Source organism: Amblyomma americanum, chromosome 1 (genome assembly GCF_052857255.1).
Source record: "Amblyomma americanum isolate KBUSLIRL-KWMA chromosome 1, ASM5285725v1, whole genome shotgun sequence".
NCBI classification, from domain to species: Eukaryota; Metazoa; Arthropoda; class Arachnida; order Ixodida; family Ixodidae; genus Amblyomma; species Amblyomma americanum.
The window spans coordinates 532,053,663-532,072,139 of NC_135497.1; the positions used below are offsets into that span (position 1 = coordinate 532,053,663).

General features: G+C 43.8%; 1 pseudogene across 1 annotated transcript in view; it reads left to right on the forward strand.

The window, feature by feature from the left end:
- Positions 1 to 263: 263 nt before the first annotated feature.
- LOC144107635 (uncharacterized) overlaps positions 264 to 18,477 on the forward strand; it is a 79,850-nt pseudogene continuing 61,636 nt past the window's right edge. Inside the window, exon 1 of the transcript XR_013309335.1 lies at positions 264 to 558. The product of XR_013309335.1 is annotated as an uncharacterized LOC144107635 (transcript). The remainder of the gene's footprint in view (positions 559 to 18,477) is intronic.

The following is an 18,477-nucleotide window of genomic DNA, read 5'->3' on the forward strand; positions in this document are numbered from 1 at the left end:
ATACTAAGCATCTGTGATCGGCATCGAATACATCCAGGTTTCAACCTGGCGTCGTCTCTCTTCCTGTCACGCAAGTGTGTCGTCCCACAAAACGCTGCTACAGTCGAAATCACAGCTGGATTGTCGTGACAATATTTACTCGGGGCTACGAGCGCACTTTTCTTACTGGAAACGACACAGCACTAGCGACGTGCGTAGCTCCTATGACAGAAGCGAGTCGTAGTTCATCTCAGCCTCTTACGACCAACATTTTGTACTTTCTCTCACTTTATTGCACGCATTTGAGCCGGAGTGCCATTCGCAAGTGCGTGTGGGACCCTAAAGAACGCCTGAGGCAGGAGGCGCCAATATCCAGCTGTGCGCGCTGGCGACAGCCTCCATTTGTTTGAATCAGTTGCGGCGGCCAACTGCACGTGCCCGCACATACGAATACAGCTGACGCGGCGGCAGCGATCAGCGCCTAGTGCTTGCAATGCGGTCGAGTGCTTTTGCAGTGCTCCAGGCTTCCTGCTCGCTCATTATACTGTCGTTCTCGCCCACTAGTATCTACGGCACCGGGTGAGTTCCTCCTTCTTCAAGCAGCGAGAATGCTGGGCGCGGGTGGTTCCATAAAGCTAGACGATAGTGGCTAGGCTCTAATCATGAGCAAAATTATGCCCCAACCAGAAACAGGAAACAGGTTAATTTTGGTTTTACCTAATTCAGCGCCCCTGGTGACAGGAGGTGACCTTAGAAATAAAATTAAAAGATTCTTTTCCACGCACACAGCGCCATAAGGTTGAGGCCGTGGCCGCCTTGTCTGAGTAACCGGAATACGAAACAGCTCTTTTTTCGTCGGTGGTGGTTCAAATCCCACTCGGGGATGAAGCTTTCTTCTGCAGGATACCGTTGTCATAACGACAATACGGCGGTCTAGTCGGCTTCCCTAAGGCCGCTGTTGGAGGAATAGGCTCTGATGCCTGTATTTGCTGGACAGGGGTGTGTATGGAAGTTTCCTATCCCCGGCTTGCCAAGAAGCGCATATATGGGTCGATAATGCGTGTTTAGAAGCGCCGGGGTTCTTCTCGCAGTTTGGGATTCCGCTCATTGATGCTTTGGCGCCATTGTATGCCACATCGCCCTAACTACACCCACTGCAGGGCAAAGCCTCTATGATATCTTATATTAAAACTGTCCTGTACCAGCTGCGGCCCCCTATCCCAGCAAACTTCCTAATGTTGTCCTCCCAGCTGACTCTCTTCTGTTCCTTGCTAAGCTTGCTTTTTCTTGGAATGCATTTTGTCCCCTTTAACCAGCATCAGTTACCTCAACCTCACATCACATGCGCTGGTGATGCCCACAGCATCTTACTGATTTCTATTAGGATCTCCATAACTCCCGCTGGGACCCTCACCGACCATGCCCTCTTCATGTGTCTTAACGTTCCACCTATCACATTCTTTTCCAGAGCGAGTTGTATGGAGAACCAGTGGTTTACTCGGCAGTTTATATAGGTCGAAAATAAGAAGATATTAAAACCGCGCACAGTATACTTGCCATTTGTTTTCGTCTATTGATGTATAGTATAAATAACGCATGCGCATTATTGCGCCGGCATTTGACTAAAAGATAAAGCTCAAAATTTACTTTATCAAACAGTGCGCATTAGGCGTTCAACACGATAGCAATACGGGCGAGTTAGTGATACATACTTAAGCAAATACATACATACTTAGCCCTGGTCCTATTGCTTTCTTTCCTTGTCCGCGTGTTTTGCGCTATTTTCGCTTACGCATCAGGCGTATTTTATATGATAGTTTACCCATTGTGTTGAACTCAGGTAGGTCAATAATGATAATGAATTTTGCCAGAAAATATTCGTCCTTTATCTCAGCACCAATAACTGGTTTCAGACATGAGTTCCACTGAATGGCTGACATTATTAGATCAGGCTGGCGTAACCTACCTTAAAGGTCACCAGTTAACATTTCTGCAGACACCTTATATATGTCCAGAGTGGCAAAAAAGTCACAGAAAAAGATCGACAACTATAAATGTAACGTCCTGATGTAGAGGGGTTTTATAGCACAAACACCAAGGACGAGGGATGCGAGAGACACATATAGACACATACACACACGCACACACGCGCGCACAATCAAGCGCGCTCTCTTGTGGACACAGACATGGGTGCACACGCGCTCTGGCTAAATTGTTGGAAGGCAACATATTATAAAGGCCGAAGGAGTGGAGAGACATGATGACCATCCAAACAAACAAAAACAAAAAACAAGTGTTGTAAAAGAACCAGCAAAGCAGAATCCTTCCGCTGATAGGCATGTCGCTTATCTCGCCACTGAATCCACAGGTAGCTGTTGATTCGCTAAATCAGAAAGACCGGTTTGAACTGCAGCTGTGCTTTACGGCTCCAACAGCCTTACCACTGAGGTATTAAGCGAGCATTCGTTAATAGCAGTAGCACAACCGATTATATAGGTTTACCTTACATTCATTGCTAATGTGTCATCTTCCCAGTTAAATTTCTTTGTGCAGCTTCGCTTTCTAAGTCACCTTTATCTCGATTAAAGGAGTAGAGCTCTCCGTCTGGCTTTAAGGCGCAGTGATTACTTCCTAAGTGGAATTTTTCTCTTTCGATGCAGGTCGATAGTTTGCCATTTTCTCACTGTATTCTTCCAGTTCTAATCCTGTGCCTTTTTACCTATCTTAAAGTTATTTGTTTCTGTTTCCTGGTTTTTGAATAATTAATAGTTATTTTCCATGCTTCTTTCCAAGGCTACGGGTCAGGAATCTTTATGACGAAGTATTTAAACACCTTATCTGCTAGCCTGTTATCGTCCAAATACAACAAAGGTTCATAATATAGAATATTCCTCTGAACTTCGCCTGCTTGACATGATGCCAGCCGATGTCTCCCTCTACTGCCTCAATTGATGTTTCGTTGTCGGCCACCAGTGCTAACACTCCAACAGATATCGGATCTATTTCTAGTCTCCTTTTAACTGCTACTATCAAGCAAGAAACCACAATCCCGACAGTAACGAATGCCCAAATTAACACACACAAACATATATATGTTTATTTCAACATCAGGGATCTTAGGGTGCACCCTAGAAGCCTATAGATGGCTTGACAGAGGGGCACACCCCCGTACATAAAAAGCGGCAGCAACAGAGCACGAACAGAACAATAAAAAAGAGTAGAGTGCATAGGTAAGCATCATATTCAATAAAACATTTAGTGAACATCCTCTTGGAATAATAAATAAGAGAAGTCGGCAGAATTAAAACGAAACGCTCAGGAACACTGAATGATGAAAAACAAAGATTAACAATAAGAAAAGAAAATGGAAGAAAGGAGGAGAAAACTCGCAGGAGGAAAAAAACCGCATCATAAGGTTCTCAGGGCTCATTGCCTCGATTAAGAAGAGTTGGCATTATATGTCGGAGCATTTGACGACCGTAATTAGTACGAAAAGAAGGCACGTACCAGACGTCGTTGTTACGTATTGAATAGTAATCAGCTTTGGGCCGTAAGTTAGCAGTGCCATCAAAGAATGCGTCATGATTTTCTGTTTTGTATCATATCTTTTACTTAGTAATAAATTATAAAGGTCATTAATTGGAGTTGTATTGATGCGTAAACAGGTTGAGTGTGAGCAGTAAACGGGGCATTTGCAATGATACGAATGACCTTTTTCTGTATTTTCTGTAACGTATTTTCTGTAACGTCTTTTTGTACCCCACATCAAATGACAATATGAAAGGTTAGATAGAAATAGTGCATTATAAACTAAAAGTCTGACACTCAGAGGTAGTGAACAGTGGAATTTGTATAGCATGCCTGTGCATTTTGCAAGTTCTGCAACAAGATTGTCGATGTATATGTCCCATGAAAGAACGCACTTCAGTGTCACACTTAGACAGTTACTGATGCCGCTATTTCAATGCTTTGAAAACCAAGCGTTATTAAAGGTAAATGTTGTAGTGGGTTTTTTTAGGTCTAAAAAGCACAGCTTTAGTTTTGGCAGCGTTAATTTTTAATAAATATTCAGTATTCTATTCGACCAACTTGCGCAGAGTTTCATTAGCGTTTAATGTCAAGTCACTAAGTGTTGTAGCCATAAAAATATGCTGACGTCACTTGCATACATTATACATTTAGCGCTGTTGTAAACGTTCACAATGTCGTTAATATAGTTCTTAAACACTGCAGGTTCAACAATACTGCATTGCGGCACGCCAGAATGAATGGATCTAAAGTGCAATGAAGTATTGTTTATTACAACCCGCTGCTGACGGTTCTCTAAATATTATTATGAAAAACCTAGCACTCCCAAGAAAAGGACGAACAGGAGATTAAAAACAAATGAGGTTTCTGGACCATCACGGGTCCGTTGTTTACATATAAAAATGAAAAACGGTACGGCCGTGTTTATAGGAGTAAAGGTCGCAGTAATGTGCTGCGTATGCTGAAGGCATACGCCCACGTGTTCGATTAAGTGTGTGCGGAGTTGATTCGATATGGATTGACTCTAGGAGTAGGCGGGAAGATAATTATTTCACAGTGTAAATGATACTGGCTGTGTCCCAGGCGATAATGTGACTGGTGCACTTCTGGTGATCTGCCAAGCCGTTTTCCTCAGCGCGCCCCTTAGCAACGTCATTTTATGCTCCCTGAGCCGTCTCCTGTAGTCCCCAGTTTCGCCGATGTAGGCTGCGTCACAATCCTGAGAAGGAATCTTGTAAACAACCCCGGGGTATCTAGTGCTTTCAAGCTTGTCTTTCACTCGCACAAGTTGCTGTGTAAGCTTGTTTTAGGCACGTGGCAGATTTGAACTTGACAGTCACTGAAGATTCTTGCCAGTGTTTCGCTCACACCAACCGCGTAAGTAATGGCGGCTCGCTTCCGCTCTGTTTTCTTGGCTGCTGTGGGTGGATTTGAAGATCAGCGTTGCTGCGAGGTAAGAATTTGCCTTGGGTAACCATTTGTAAAGGGCTCTTCTTTTATCCTTTTTTTCTTCTTTCCTACGCGCTTGTGTGGATGAACATAGGCATTGCGCGCGTGTGAAGAGCGCTGATGCCACGGAGCGCTTGTGCCCAACCGGATTCTCAGAGGCAAAATTCAGGTTGGTGAGAGCGAAACACTGGCAAGAATCTTCAGTGACTATGACGTTCAAATCTGCCACGTGCACACAAACAAGCTGAGACAGCAACTTGTGCGAGTGAAAGAGCAGCTTGAAAGCACTAGATACCACGGGGTTGTTTGCAAAAGATTCCTTGTCAGGACTGCGACACAGCCTACATCGGCAAAACTGGGGACTACAGGAGACGGCTCAGGGATCATAAAAACGACGTTGCCAAGGGGCGGACCGAGAAAAACGCCTTGGCAGATTACCAGAAGTGCACCAGTCACATTATTGCCTGGGACGCAGCCAGTATCATTTCCACCGCGAAATAATTATTTTCCCGACCACTCCTAGGGTTATTCCATATTCTATCAACTCCGCACACAATCAGACACGTGGGCCCATGCCTGCAGCATACGCATTCTCATTACTGCGACCTTCACTCGTATAAACACGGCCGTTACGTTTTTCGTTTTCATATGTGAACAAGGGACCCGTGTTGGTCCCGAAACGTCATTTGTTTTTAACCTCTTGCTCTTCCTTTTCTTGGCGAAAGTTAGGTTTTTCATAATGGCATCATTTCCTCGCCAGACGAGTTTTCGTCTAACTCTGGATTACGTGCTCTAAATATGTTAAAGCTAAAGGAATGTGCCGCGAAATCCATAGTGCTCAAGTTTAAGGAAGAATATTTTGTGATTTATGTATTCGAATGCTTTGGAAAAATCCATGAAAACCCCGAGAGTTGGTTCTTGTTCTTCAAATGACTCTAATGACTCTAACATAATTTTCTTTATGATAAATAACGCTATTTCTGTTCATTTTCCAGCGACAAAACCGAACAGAGAAGCTGATATGAATTTGTGTTCGTTAATCAACTTTGTAATGCGCAGTTTTAAATGTTTTTCAAAACATCAAAAAAACTGGCAAGATCGATATAGGTCAGTATTTGAAGAAATTATTTTCGTCTCCTCCTTTAAAAATATGATAATCTTGGCAATCTAGCTTTTTCGAGAAAGTTCCTGAGGAAAATGCCAAGTTTAATATGTATTTTAATACTGGTGCAAGTATGTGGGATGTGTACTTAGCTGGAAATATTTGGAGCTCGTCAATGTCCTTATTTTACTATTTTTCAGCGACTGCAGCACCGAACGAAGTTAGTTGTAACTTGGGTTGAAAATGCGGTTTCGCTAACCTTTTGACTCATGCTGTTGAGGTATTGGTTGAAGGATCATTTCCAATACCTCGCAAAAGTTGATCCTTGCTTGACTTCTACAATGTTCGATGCTTCTTTATCGCTGCATCTGTCTGTGTGCCATTTCGCCCTTGTGGACTTTTCGTTCTTCTGTATGTATGTTTCCTTCGTTCACCAACACCACGAGATATTTGTATTCTGTCTGTCTCGGTATTTCATGGCCTTGTACTGTAAGCACCTCATCAGTGGAATCGTTGAATATCATCAAGCATGAATTAATTGGGCTAAAACTAAAGCCCAGGACGCCTCTTTCGTCTCTATGCATATTAACCACGGACTGAAAGTCTGCTGGCTATGAGCTAATAGTACAATGTACAATGTTAAACCAGGCGCCTAAGCAGCACAGACAATCGGCCCAATATTGGGAATATACTGGCAATGACCGGTCCGACAATAGGCCAGCCTTTGAAAACACAATTCCAATATTGGGCCGATGTTCTGTGCTGCTAGGGCGCCCGCTGTTGTACGAACGTCTCATTTATACGAGATATTACAACTTAAATTACTTTTTGTAGCTTTCTTTCATCAATTATCATACATAACATCAACGCGAGTCGCGATAAAAGACAATCTCGCCTCGATGTTTCATGTGCCGGGACTCTTGTGCATCATATCCCTTATAATGCATTTTCGAAAGTGCTGTCTTAAATTATTTCCCTTGCCAATTTTATTACCTGACGACTGATACTACCAGCCTTGAATATGTTCAACTGGTGTTTACCATTTACGTTCTCATACTCACCACTTATATCCGTAAATGCTAAATGCTCTCTACTCTAGATACGCTGGACTGTTTTCTGATTTAGTTATTTCTATGCATTGTGTAAGGATGAACAGCATAACGTCGTTCAATGTTTATTTTACCAACAACGTGCAAATCAAAAAGGGTGGTGGAAAAAGTTGCTTCTTCAAAGCGTGACACCTCCGTACTTCCCAGGGAACAGTCAAATTTAAATGAAGAAAGGCGACATCGATACACAGAATTCGATAACGATTCCACTCCTATTCGTCGACAATAAAAGCACAAAATATAAGCAGAAACGACAGTAAAATAGCAAGTAATCGTCAAAAAAATGTAAACAATGAGTGGATGTAGCTTCATGTACTAAATAAAATACATTTATGGCACAAAAACAAGGTGGTCTTGATGAGTGAATAACTTGCGCTCTTTAGTTAAGTAAAACGCTCTGTATAATGATCACAAGAAAAGTTCACTCAGGCGTCGATCATATAGCAACAATACATTGACAGCTTGTTGATCTAAGTAGTTAATTAATGGATGTAGGCTGCAGCTTGCCTGTTCCCGACCGTACTCTTTGCGCGAAAAAGGTATTTTCCATAGAGGCTGGTGTCGATATGGGTACGTGGTTTGTGTCCTTCTAAAGTTAACAAGCAAAAAAATCCAGTTTTCTTTGAATTGCATTTTTATGATACATTAATAATTTGTGGCTATCTTCATCTTCAACTTCAAGTGTTTTAAATGCCTTAAAAATTATTCGGTACGTTCTTGAAAATGGGAGCTCTAGATTGCTTTCACGGCTTTTTTTTTAAACCTTCAATTTCTCCAGGTTTTTTGCTGCGGTGCTTGCCCACGCTGACGCGGTCTAATTAAGGTGAAAATGGAGAAGTGTGCATGAGTTTTTTTTTTATGGTGACAGGAAGTGTGTGCCATTGTCTGCTAAACATGCTCACTGCTTTTCTTATTTTTGCACACGTTTAATGAATGTATTCGTTTGATGACATGTTTTTCGAAAAAAAATGCTCCTGACGTTTTAACATGCATTTCGACTTTGATCGTGTAGAGAACTCATGTAATGTTTTCGGGATATTTTGCTAAAGTCTTGCTGCGCAGGAGAAAACACACTTGTTTCTGGTCCATTTAGTGCTAGGTGATTGTTTGCAGACCAATCGTGAAGGCTGCAAAATACAGAGCTCGCCCGTCCTAAAATACTTTCCGGATGTTTTTCTTCCCCGCTTATGGTGCAATTGTCTGCGTAATCAACATGCAACCATTACTAGTTGTCACATTATCATTTTTATAACATAGAAAAAGGAGCGAACCAGTAAGTCTGTCTTGTGGCCAAGCAGATTTCGTCGAACGGATGCGGGATATTTCTATCAATTTCAATAAACTGATTGCGTCTGCCTATACAGGACCTAGATAATTTTAATGATATTCAACGAAAACCATAGGATTCCAGTTTGCAAAGGAGCTTATGTTTAACAAAATGAAAAGGCTTACTAAAATAAAGATTATTGCCAGTGTTAGGAGCCTTTTTGAAATTTATCTAAGATCATATCTTTCTGCAACAAGAGAGCCGATTCAGTTCAACATTTTTTCTAAACTCATATGTACAATTTCTAATGAGGTTATATTTTACTAAAACATTATCACTTCGGATAATATTTTTCTAGACCTTTCGAAAATATGGGTAATATGGACACTGGATGAGAGCTCGTAAGATTATTTTTCTCGTTTCCTTTGTGTATAACGACAACCTTCGTTATCTCCATTTGTTCGAGAAAAACACCAGCGGAAAGGGATGCAATGAAATGGTGAGTTAACAGAGGCGCGATTAAATAAAATAGGTATTTCACTGGACTAATTTATATGTCATCCGCGTCTTCGGAATGGCTGTTTTTAGACTATTGAATATTGAGCCGACTTCATCGATGAAAGTGGGCGCAAAGGCCTGCGACTGTCACACAACTGGTATGAATGCAACTGCAGCCAAGTCGACACCCCTGTTTTCCATCTTAACAAAAAAGACATCAAATCTCTCTGCCAGTTTTATTAAATTGTTTCGCCACCAAAAATCAGACTGTCAGTTTGTCTACCGCAAGATTTTATAACTCAGCTTTTCGCTTTACTAAGAACTAAGCATCTAAGCGTCTACCGCTTCTGAACCCGTTCTCACGTCTCAGTCTCTAACTATTTTCAATCGATGAGTGCGATTCTAAGTTTACTGCCTGCATTTCCAGCCTGTATGCAGCGCAGTATATTATACTCGGTGTGAACAATTCCATGTTCGTCTTATCACCTATTTGTAGATATAATTCATTCTACTTTGTAGACCCCTGTCTACACTTTGCGTGTTCCATATGACTGCTTCCAATGCTTTTAGCGATGTTCACTTTCGGCGGGGATCAAGTCGATTAATTAACCTTGCTTGGAAACTGGATTATTCTTTGTTAAGGAAAAGTTTCCATCGTCTTTTTCCAGCGAACATTGGTTATTTCTAAACTCCTTTGCCTTGTGCTATCCCTTGCTTCTTCTGCATTCACGCACATGATTCTACCGTCGCTCCTAAAACAAAACTCATGCATAATGGCGGTAATGTGTTTCACAGCGTCGTCTCACTATAAACTGTTTCCCTCAGCGTCTTGAAACAGTTCCTGCTGCGTTTGATACTGTTATCCTGTACGGCTTATATATCGTTTAACTTTTTTTTTTGGCACACTTTCACTTTAGGTTCTATAGTGAAATTCAGCATTTCAGCTATGAGTGCACTGCTTTAATTTACTCTGGAAAAGACTATTTTCAGGTTGTTTCTGGAAAAGAATAACATTTTTTGCCTATTCCTTCTGGAAATAACTGCGCCTTCTTTGCCTCTCTGTGTTCCCTTGAAGCCAACAGTCGTTGTACGACGGCCTCCTAAATTTCCTTATACCAGCAGCTTTGTGGTGTCCCCATTCCTTTCCAGCCACTTGCCACTTTCTATTTGTTTCATTTTCGTAACGACGAATAGTTCCGATTATAATTCAACTTTTTATAATATGTTTCTCTATTGATCCCTGTACGCCTGCTGCTCTAAGAGCTAGTTGTTTGCCGCACAAATTAACTTCTCTTTATTATTTCTTGCATTTCTATACTCTTGAGGTGTTCCATCTACAGACCAATACGTTTAAGATAACTTCCCAAACTTTCTTTACAGTCCTGGCCTATTTGCTTTTTTTGTGAATTTGCTATAGATGCCCTGCGACATTGGGCTCTAAAGAATGGTCGACTCCCTGTTCCGGAATTCCCGTGTGAGTTATTCGCCTTCACATCCAGGCTTTCTATTTATAATAATTCGGTTGCGTTATTCACAGAGTTCTAGCATTAACTTCACGTTACAGTACTTGCAAATTTTTTACGCATCATGGGTTCAAAGGACGAATCCCACACAGAAATAGGAAAATGTCTGCGGAAACACATTATATAGTCTTCTAAAATGAGTAACCCGGATAACAGAATAAATTTAGTGGCGAGAAACAGTTGAAGCAGTCGCACCTCCAAAGATCGAGAGACCATGGGGGACAAAACTCAGAGCACAGCGCCGATTGTACATTGCGTTTATAGGCACTGAAGAGACGCCAAGGTACCTGGGCGGCGCACGTGTCTGTACCATACCCCGGCATACTCAGCAGGTTTCGGCGCCCCCATACTAAGCCAGAGACCACAACTCTTAGAACGGCTAATCCGAGCTACTGACACTGCACCTTAGTCTTCCGTTAAACGGATAGTCTCATCGATGCTTGGCTTACAGCATAAAAAACGAGGTCATCTGCACGAGCTAATGCCTTAAGCTCGTGTTCCATAATACGAGAATCACTGACGGCTCCACTGCTCATAACACTTGAGCAAAATAGCTCTAGGCATAGTGCAAACAGGAGCGGCGACAATGAACAATCCTATTTCACAGAGGACTGAATGTGGACTAGTTCAGAAAGAAAGTCGTTTGCAATCAAGCAGATCGAACACCTTTCATTTTTACTGAGCTAGGAGAAGAATAAATTGTTTTCCCGGCGTTTAATATGCAAAGGTTATAACATAGTATGAAATTATGAAAAAGTTCAGTAGTGTCGGTTCTGTCACTAGCCCAAAATCTGCAGAGTGTGTTAAATCTCCAACCACCAAGGACAACTATAGTAGGTGTTGTACAAAGTCGTATAATTCGTGAATGCTTACTCGACGATGCGGCTCTAGGTATACCCTGAACACTGCAATTGTTTTATCTGTAAGAACATTCACTGCGGCAGCTGCGATTTTATTTTTCAGTGCAAGCTCACGAGCTGAGACGTCATTTTTTGCAATGATGGAAACGTGAGCCGACAGACGTCTTGCCTGCTTTCTGTCCCGTCAAAAGGTTATATTTCATGAGTACATTTTTATGCTGGCGACCCAAGTACGTTTATTGTAAACACAAGGCAACAGGTAATAGTGTAGCTAGCATGTGTTTTATGTTACTTATATTATTTAGGAAGCCTCTGCAACTCCAGTGTCTTCCGTATGTCATCTTATCTTATATGTGTATATAGAAAAAAAAAGGTTGGTTTTGTACCCGTGACTTGGGTTCTTTTTTTTACCATGCAATAAGTTCGAAATTGCCGCACCTCCGATGTCGACACCAGAAACTACCTTGACTATCAGTGTCCATCGCCTCCTGAGTAGAGCTGGAAGATCGTACAGGACGCAGTGGTTACATGCGTGTTCGACTTTGCCTTGTCCGCCGGGGGCTACACAGCTTGCTTTGCGGGTGGCGCCGCAGCGCCACCTGCTACCACAGGGGTTCGCGAAAAGACCTGTCCCATCCTCGCTGTGTGCGGCCTGGGCAGCCACCGCAAACCGCTTTGATGCCGCGCTCTTCTGCACCACAAACTGCGTAACTCGAATTTCGTGCCAAAGAAAGGCGCTTCCGCAATTCTCTAAAAATCGTTTTCCTCGGATTTGTGTGTTCTAACGCCCTTTTCTTTTTAATGTACTAGGCATCCTCGTGAGTACGCAGGATTGCTGTCCTCATAATTTACAAACCGCTGAGGTTCAACTTCAAGTCTCTCACACTAATATTTGTGGGAAGTACATTTGGTGCATATCATTTGGCCCCGGTAGCTCTGAGAATTGTGGCCGTACCATTCACACCTAATAAAAATAATAATAATAATAACTTTATTTCACTCATGAAGTGAGAGACTGGGGGAAAAAAAGCTGGAAATTAAGCATGACTAGATCTCAGCTCCCGAGAGTATAGAAATTAAGCAGCAAGGAAAAAAAAAACCTCATCAGGACAAGGCCAGATAACAACAGCACAAAAGCAATATTGACATTACAGAAATACCTGGTTCATACAAAGTGACATCGGCCGATAAAAGCAGAACAACAAAATAACTCTAATTGAACATCTTGAGACACTGATGAAAAGTGCCTGTAGTACGCACCTGAGAAAGCTTGAAAATGAAAAAAAAATCATTACATATGTAAACGAAATGCCGAAGAAAAAGAAAGTAGCGGCAAAGTACTAACACAATGTTGCAAAGTGGTGGATTTGGGATGTATGTTCTAAGTTAGATCTTCGTGTAGCCTACCTTCGTAGAGACGTGCGGCATCCACGATGCGAAGGTCAGAAATATGTGTTTGGTTGGTGTTTAATTATAATCCCTCCTCAATTTTATCCTCTTGACATTTGTTATATTTTGTTGATTCAGTCCGTCTAGGAGTCTTCCCGTAGGTACTTCTGGCTACAGCTAGAGATTGCTCTCTGGACTGTATTCAATGAATTGTGTTGGCTGATTATCACTGAGATTTCTCCGAAACACATTACTCCTGACTTCTCATACTCATGACTAAAAGATTTCCAATAGGAGGTCGAATATTTTTTCTTGGTTTTGTATTCTTCTGCAGGGCTTTCGGTTATGGTTCTTGTTTCTGGGGAAGGAAACACCAGCAGTTCAATTGTGTCAGAGAGCCACTGTGGACCACGTGGCACCGAAGAAAGTTGTTCGCATTTTGGTTGAAGAAATTTGCAGTCACTTAGGTGCGTCCTCGTTTCGGATGACCATCGTTTGAGAAAACGGAAGTAGCCACACAAAGTTTTCTATGAATTTACGGCGGCCGCCGCCCATCGCGAAGCCTAATCAGGAGACGATATACTGGAACTTGCTAGCAAGTCCTGCCCACGCCACCTGTACACCACAGCTATAAACAAATATGGCGTACTTCAAGATGGTTCGCCACACAGCACCAACCCTAGCAGCCAGTAAAAAAGGAAAAGCCAAGAAGGGAGGAATATAGATCAGAGTTGAGAGAATCCTGTAAAAATCTATAAAGCGCTCCAAGGACAACGGACAAGGAAGACCAAACAACACAAGCGCTTCTCGCAACAGTGCGTTTATTCAAAAACACGCAAAAAGAGAGAAAAACTACAAAAAAACAAAAGCCTTCACTCAGGCGCATAAGAATAAGTGTACATGCAGGCGGGTCAAGATAAGAAAACTGTTTTTTATGCAGAACCACCATGGGGTCGGCAACACATGTCTGCTGAATCTTACGGATGTGAAAGTCCTCTGAATCCTCTCGGTTAGCTGATCAGGGTGTTGAAACAAGATTTTGGTTTGATCAAGCAAAGGCTTGCAACCGCTGCATTTCAAACAGTCCTTAGAGAGATTAGATAAAGGCGACTTTTTCAAGGACGAAAAATGCTCTTGAATGCCTACATTAAGGAAGCGGCCCATTTGACCAATATAGGTCCGGCCACAAGAGAAGAGAATATGATACACCACTCCTTTCGCACATCTGACATAGCGGTTCCATTGGTTGGTCTTCCTTCACCCGTTAGTCCTGATTGCGCTCTGTATATTTTTACAAGATGCAATCCGAACTAGCTCAAATTTCGATACTTTTGAGTTGTGAGAAAACAGATAGAAAATTGAGAAAGGGGGTGGGGGCAAGAAAGGGCGACTGCCAATTTCCACCGGTTGGGCCAGGCCGCAGGTGTCTTCTAAGGAAGCTTGCACCAAAGGGGCAGCTTTAAAGGAGCCTTAAAGGCCCAATTCCTCGACATCGGCTCAACTACCAGTATCCTTTGTCCCCCGATGCGGCGGTGCCATGCACGGCTAAGCGTGGGTGCTCGAGTTCGTGGTGGCGCACTGCTCACCAACATCTCCCTGCTGGGATGTCCCTGCGGATACTCAGGAACCAGTGATGTCGCAACTCACCACTAGCTTCACCTTCCAGATGGCCCTGAAGGGGCGCCGAAATGGAGGGGACCATAGCGAGTTTGGAAGACGCTGGGTTCGCTCATGTAGAGGCTGGCAGATTTAAGACCGACCTGACAGAAGTTAAGACTGACCTGTGGACGGGTGCATGTCTTTGACTTCAAACCCTAATTTGACAGAGGGGACGAGAGGCCTGTGGAGAGAGCTCCCCCCCCCCCCCCCCGCCAGCCAGCAGCCGCACCGAGAGGCAATGCTCGACAAACGACCACAGCGTTTCGTTACAACTTGCTTCCGTAGCAGAAGCAACTCTAGCCAAGAGCCGGGATAATCTCGCCTGCTAAATATGTATTGAACGCACCTCCGATATTTCGCACCATGCCGTCCAGAGCAAGCACGCGCTTTCTCTTCGGCAAACTCCGAGTGGGGATAAATTTGAAAAAAAAATGAAAAATTGGGGGTAACAGAAAGTGTAGTTAGAACCAAAACATCCAACTGATAGCTGCATGCCAGCTTTTGCAGCGAGACCGGAGGAGAGCCGGCGGACGCCCAGACGACCTTTGCTGCTACAAAATTCGGAAACTTGGTTGTTCGTGCATCGTCCGCATTGCAGAATCCAGAGCCCACTAGCGCTTTCTTTAGGGTAGGGTGGGGTAAAATGAGACATGGGGCTAAAATAAGACATGTCTCGTCTAGCGATATCTCGCGTAAAACCTTTTAGATGAAGTAGATTTCTTAAACCACCACTAGGTGCCGCCTAGTGTTCTATATGTTCGCGATGCAACTAAGGGGGGCGATGAAAATTCTGGAGCCATATAAGGTGCCTGGGCAAAGCGAATCACAGAAAGCAGGAACAGATTCACGATGCCGAGGGAAAGTGTTTAGAGGGAGATGACGCTGTGAACTGCATTTCAGCAGTTATAGCTCAGTCATTTCCCAGGCAGCACATGGCATCGGCCCGATATTGTGAACGCGTTGGCGATCGGTGGTCCTATGGTGGCCCGTTCTTGCCAATGCGTGACCAATAATGGCGATTCGATACGAAAACATGTCCATTAAGTGCCCGGAAATGATCTCTATTTCCCAACATTGGCATAACCTGGCGAACAACGATCTACGATAGCCATCTAGAAGCACTGGCCTGCCAACATCGCTTGCAACCTGTCATTGAATGGCGAATATTGTTCCGGCAGTTGCGGTGGCTAGCCAGAGCTGCATACATCATGGTATTCGTTGGTGGATGTTGTCATGCAAATTTTTATGGCTCGTGAGCATCAGACATATTTAGGTATAATCTGGTCAATATTGCCCTGTAAGTTGGGGTGGCCTCTCAACAATGTGAACAAACTGGGCTTGGTTGAAAAATATTGCCTTATCAGTTGCGATGGGTAGCCAGTGAAGCACACATCTTGGGATTCGACGGTCAATCTTGTCCCACCAGTTACGATCACTTATAAGAAGTATGCAAATCCTGGCATATGTTGTTCAACATCGTCTTGCGTGGTGCGATTGGCCGCCGAAATTGCATACATCCTCGCATTCCTTGTTCAATATTCTGCCAGCAATTTTAATGGCTCGTCGACATTGTTCACAACACTACTTGGCCTTTAAGTGTGATGTCGCCAGAGCCAAGTATTGTATTATTGTACTTCATAAACCAAGCAAACTAGATTCTGCTTAGGCCGCAGTGCCCCCCCCCCCTCAAAAAAAAAGAGGAAATAACAGCTGGGAATGCACCTTTTAGATTTGTCGAAATAGAGGTGAGAGTCATGCGGATGGGCGAGCACTCCAAGTAAACAGCGCCGAGCGCGGCCGAGCGCATTGACAGGTGTGTATGAGCAAGTCGCGTTATGCGTATGTGCTTGGGCCTTTGATCAGGAACTTTTTTTGAGCGTGCGCTCTTTGTTCCTGAATCCCTCACTGTTGCGTCATTGCCGTCTGCGGCGGCCGCACCGCCATCCACAGGACAGAATCTTCCATTCTGTCTCTCTCGATCGCCGTACGCTGGGTTAATTGAGTTTGGTTGAGCTACCCCCAAGCTCAGGCAATACGAGCGCTGTGTGCGCGCGGCGCGTGCGCTTGCACACTTTCCAATCACTCTACAGGACGCAGTGCGACCCCTGGTCCCCCACTGTCCTGAAACGCGGCCCGATGGATTGCGGAGTGAACTCGGCGCAAGACCCGCGAGTTTCCTGGACGTTGCGGGCCGTTGCCTCACCTGTGCGAAGTAGGCACCTGCGGGAGTGGCGAATTGTCTGGTGGGTGAGGGAATCCCCAGGAGAGAGTACCCAACAAGGAGACGCCCTTGACGCATGTATGCCGGAAGGCAGAGAACGAATCCACTGGCGCCCGTGTTCAGAAAGAGCACTTTCCGCTTGAAGATTCATTCGAATGCGCTGCCACTTAAATTCTGTGGTTTGGGCGGCCAGCATCTTGTGCCCTCAGAAGCGGCGTTCTGCTTGCGACGAGTTAGTGCAGCGTATTCTGTAATCTATACAGTCTCCTAGCCAACGAACTTAATTTTATCGCAAGAATTTCAACTCGAGTGTGTTTGTGATTCTTCGCCCGCTGAAGAATTATGAGCATGCGCTTGAGCTCAGAGTGCACGATCGATATATTTCGTCTTAGGCAGTCTGACACACACACACACACACACACGCACATACATACATACATACATACATACATACATACATACATACATACATACATACATACATACATACATACATACATACATACATACATACATACATACATATATACATACATACATATATACATACATACATACATACATATATACATACATACATACATACATACATACATACATGCATGCATGCATACATGCATACATACATGCATACATACATGCCGCCGGTGGGATCCGAACCCACGACATCCGAATATCGCGTCCGGTGCTCTTACCAACTGAGCTACGGCGACGGCTGTCCAATCTGCTGCTTTCGTGGGTATTTATGATTTTTCGTGTAAGCGAACATTGAGAGTCTTCACCAGCGCCACCCTCGTCCATAGCGGTGGACGTAGCACATCCTGTAATACCGCAAGTGTGACGTACAACGTCATCTAATTGAGAGGGCAGAAACTGTGTGAGAGCCCTCTTATGCTACCTATGGCATCAAGACTGCCAGAACCGAGACCCCTGTTAAGCTATTAGCAGAGAAACAAATGAAATGAGGGGCTCGTTTGACAAACATATTGAGGAAACCAACAATCACCGAAAACCCAGGTGCATAGGGGAATTTTTTCTATTTTTTTATTTCTAGTGCCAATCAATTGCCTTTAAAAAAATAATTTATAAACCAGCAGAAAAACAACCATGCCGCCGGTGGGATCCGAACCCACGACCTCCAATTATCGCGTCCGGTGCTCTTGCCAACTGAGCTACGGCGACGGCTGTCCAATCTGCTGCTTTCGTAGATATTTATGTTTTTGCGTGTAAGCCAACCTTGAGAGTGTTCACCAGCGCCACCCTCGTCCATAGCGGTGGACGTGGCACGTCCTGTAATACCGCAAGTGTGACGTAGAACGTCATCTTATGGACAGAGCCCTCTTATGCTACCTACGGCATCAAGACTGCCAGAACCGAGACCCCCGTTAAGCTATTAGCAGACAAACAAATCAAATGAGGGGCTCGTTTGACAAACATTAAGGAAACCAACAGGCACCGAAAAGCTAGGTGCATAGGGGAATTTTTTCCATTTTTTTCAATTTCATGTGCCAATCAGTTGCCTTTAATGAAAATTGTTTATAAACCAGCTGAAAAAACAACCATGCCGCCGGTGGGATCCGAACCCACGACCTCCGAAAAATTCCCCCATGCACCTGGGTTTTCGTTGACTGTTGGTTTCCTTAATATGTTTGTCAAACGAGCCCCTCATTTCATTTGTTTGTCTGCTACTAGCTTAACGGGGGTCTCGGCTCTGGCAGTCTTGATGCCATAGGTAGCATAAGAGGGCTTTCGCACAGTTTCTGCCCTCGCCATTAGATGACGTTCTACGTCACACTTGCGGTATTACAGGACGTGCTACGTCCACAGCTATGGACGACGGTGGCGCTGGTGAACACTCTCAAGGTTCGCTCACAGGCAAAAACATAAATACCC